Below are 3,867 nucleotides of genomic sequence, written 5' to 3' on the forward strand. Positions count from 1 at the left end.
TGCCGCTTTTGTTCTAAGAAGTTCAGAGTCTTTCGAGGATTTTCTAGCCTGTTCGCTGTATGTGGCCAGTTCAGCGGTCAAGGTATTCAGTTCAGCAACAGACTGATCACCATCATCTCGAACTTGTTGTAGATCAGCTCTGAGGCACTCTACTTCTTTCTAACTTCTTTCACTCTAAATGCTTCTTTTTCTAGGTAGTCTGAAACAGTGTAGGATAGAATACGGCACTATCTCCCCGCAAAAAAAAGAAGAAGAAGAACACGGCACTATCTATAGTTTGAATTTTTATGGACACCAGCAAACGATAAAATGGTGGCCAGAAGAGTAAGATTGCACCAAAAATGGCTCAGCTTTACTCTCTGAAAGGCGAAACAGACACAAAAGATGAAGCATGAGCATTATAATGCGGTACTGAACACGGTCACTGGTTCAACACCACCACATGGTAAATTGATGAGAAAAGAGTATGCAAGTGCTATAACAAATGAGCCACATGTACCCTCTACAAGATCAAACAGACCCGTGAGGAGTTATGAGCACTGGAAATTAGAATCCGCATGCCGTGTATTCTCTGAATCTATCTCCGCCTGAAGCTTCTCCTGCTCGGCCAAGTAGCAGTTCTCCAGCTCCACGTACCACCGGATGCAGGCTATCAGCCTCTTGATGTACTCGCTCATCTGCTCCGTCCTCCCCCTGGAGAAACACAACCAATTCAAGAAACCCCACTCGAATGCGCAACAAAATATACCCCCAAGAAACCCGAAAGAAGGCAGCAGACTTTGTAGTCATTCTTGAACTTGCACTTCGTTTATTTTCATCAAGTGAACTGCCACAATATTAGGAGTTAACTGCTGCATTTTTCTCTGTCTCTAACGAGTGAACTGCAACTGCATTTTTCTAAAAATATAGCTACAGTACAGAATGCCTTTTATGAATTTTGGGGAACAAGACCACCGTAACTGTTGGAAACAAGGGGAGCTAGCTGAATGTATCTGGTGACTGAACAATGTATGGAAGATAACTGACTGTATCCCTCAAGAAAAGGGAAGCTAACTGAACAATGCAAGAAGAAGACGAGTGGTGGCACCCTTGATCCCGACGAGGAGGACGGCGGCATGGGGAACTGAGGCCGCGCTGGGTCTCGGGTCGCCGAGGACGACACGGGCTGCATGTCGCCGGGGTTGCTGGGCAGCACTGGCCGGGGAGGCACTGGTAGGAGAGGTGGTTCCGGCAGCATGGGCAAGGGCGTTGTGGTCTTGCTAACTGCCAAGGGGCGTTGACTGCAGAGAGTGGAAGCTAACTGTAAATTATAGCCTTTTCCTTCCCAAGTTAAGCATTGTAAACATAACTGCAAAGAGTGGAAGCTAACTACTGAAGTAAACTGATGGCTTTGCTAATTTACTGAAGCTAACTGCTGTACATTGCGTTTCTTGACTGAAGCTAACTACTTTAGTAAACTGATGGCTTTGCTAATTTACTGAAGCTAACTGCTGTACATTGCGTTTCTTAACTGAAGCTATCTACTGAAGTAAACTGATGGCTTTGCTAATTTACTGAAGCTAACTGCTGTACCCTTTTCGAAAAAAAAACTGCTGTACATTGCGTTTCTTAACTGAAGCTATCTACTGAAGTAAACTGATGGCTTTGCTAATTTACTGAAGCTAACTGCTGTACCCTTTTCGAAAAGAAAAAAAACTGCTGTACATTGCGTTTCCAGAGAGGAGGAAGCTTAACTGTTGTTCCTGGGTTCACGTCAGAGAGGGGTCTCCTCGGGTCTGCTGCTCGTGGTCGCCGGTGCGGTGCCCATGGAGTACTGCCTAACTGCTGAATGCTGCCACTGAGGAGAACTGCAATAAGGCTTCCGCCATGAACTTGCACAGCTTTTGCCTCCACCGGCGAATCCCCATCCAGGATCCCTGCATCTCCTCACTCCCCGCCTGCTTGGAGGAGCATGAGGTTGGGAGAGGGCGCACCGGGAGGTCGTCCTGGAGAGAGAGTTGGGGGGGGGGGGGGGGGGGGGGGGGGGGGGGGGGGGGGGTTGCGCAGTTGAGCAGCGGCTGGATGCAGGTCGAGCTAGGGGCGCAGGCTTGCGCTGGCGTTCGTTAGTGGAGAGCGGCGGAGGATGATGGCGACCGGCGGGTCGCGGGGGTAGCGCGCGTCAGGTTTGAGGCGGCGGTGATTGGTTGTGTGCGGCTGTGGGAGAAGGGAGAAGCCGGGGGAGGGGAGAGGGGTTGACGCCGTGGAAGAGGATATGGCTCGTGCCGCCGTCGTTGAAGGATATGCTCCTGCCGCCGACGCTCAATCTCGCAGTCGCCGCAGTCGGCACGATGGAACGAGAGGGGGGAGGGCGTCGCGAGTAGGAGGCAGGTGAGGTGGGACGACGGACGAGGGGGGGATCCCGTCGGTGCCCGTCGGTGGCTTGCGGGGATCCTGGGCGTAAGCGGCGGCTTCCCGCGATCTGGGCAGGCGGCTGGTGGGAGGGGCGCCGCCGCCGGCTGGGAAGGGGGCTTGGTTGAGGGCCGCGGGGCCAGCAAAGGAAGGTCTCTGGGCGGTGGTGCGCTGCCGCCGACGAGGAAGGGGCGCGCGGCTGCTGGGGGGAGGAGGAGAGGGTCGAGCGGACGCCGTCGGGGAAGGAGCCTGGCGGAGGGAAAGCTCGGTCGCCGGAGGAGGGAGGCGAGCGGCGGAGTGGAGGTTGCAGGCGGGGAAGCCTTGTGGGTCACCGGGGGGAAGAAGGTGAGCTGTGGATGGAGGGTGCGTGGCTGCGTGCGGTGGTTTTCACTGGCTGCGCTCGCTCGACGGGTAGGTGTGGTGAAATATTCTGCAACTTTTTTGGGGGTGGTTGCAGCGTTTGAAAAAGAAATAATACTGAAAAAGACAAGCTCGCACAGAGTCTACTTATAAACAGAAACATACCCCTCCGTCCCAAAATACTTAGGGAACAAATAGATGTATATATATGCATTTTAGTTTTAGATAAATATACTTTAATCCATTTTTATGATAAGTAATTATTGACGGAGGGACTAGGGAGTATGTTCTTTCTCAGACATGGAGCATATACTTTAGTAATTTTTTTAGAGATGTACCGACCTTTAAACTTAAAATAGAAATAATATTTGTCCGTGGACTGGTCCGAACCAGCTCGCCGACAATGTGTGGGAGCCGGCCATCCAATCCTAACTAAAACTTTCAAATTTAAAAAAAAATCCGCGAGCTCAAAATAATAGCATCAAATCGTCGAAAAATAATAAAATGAGACAATAGTTTTAATTAAAATATTACAATCCAACTAAGTTGTTACCTAACATAGTTCAAACTTAAATACAACTTGCACATATGTTCGAGTTGCCTCTTTAACTGTCCACATATACTCAATCATATCTTGCTTGAGCTAGCTCATGAGTTGCACGATGACACATTTTTTATGCATTCGAAAGAGCTCATCAAACGTGGCCGGAAATGTGATATGGAAGTTGGGTAGGGTCACCCATGCTCGGGCAGGCCCCATGTGACGCCCCGATTTGACCGTACACTAATCATGCACGCAAACGTGTACGATTAAGATCAGGGACTCACGGGAAGATATCACAACACAACTCCAAAACATAAATAAGTCATACAAGCATCCTAATACAAGCCAGGAGCCTCGAGGGCTCGAATACAAGTGCTCGATCATAGACGAGTCAGCGCAAGCAACAATATCTGAGTGCAGACATAAGTTAAACAAGTATGCCTTAAGAAGGCTAGCACAAAAGTAGCAACGATCGAAAAGGCAAGGCCTCCTGCCTGGGACCTCCTAACTACTCCTCGAAGCCGAACTCCATGTGGAATCATCCTCGGGATGTCTAGCTCCTGGACTCCAGCATC

The 3,867-nt window shown here is 50.1% G+C and overlaps 1 long non-coding RNA gene across 1 annotated transcript; it reads right to left on the reverse strand.

The window, feature by feature from the left end:
* Positions 1-374: 374 nt before the first annotated feature.
* LOC109781193 (uncharacterized) lies at positions 375-2,822 on the reverse strand. Its single transcript, XR_002237239.4, has 3 exons — positions 1,735-2,822; positions 1,088-1,280; positions 375-693 (listed from the first exon to the last, which is right to left on the reverse strand). It is a non-coding gene; the product is annotated as an uncharacterized lncRNA (long non-coding RNA).
* Between the last annotated feature and the right edge of the window lie 1,045 nt (positions 2,823-3,867).

This window comes from Aegilops tauschii, chromosome 7 (genome assembly GCF_002575655.3).
Source record: "Aegilops tauschii subsp. strangulata cultivar AL8/78 chromosome 7, Aet v6.0, whole genome shotgun sequence".
Classification (NCBI taxonomy): domain Eukaryota; kingdom Viridiplantae; phylum Streptophyta; class Magnoliopsida; order Poales; family Poaceae; genus Aegilops; species Aegilops tauschii.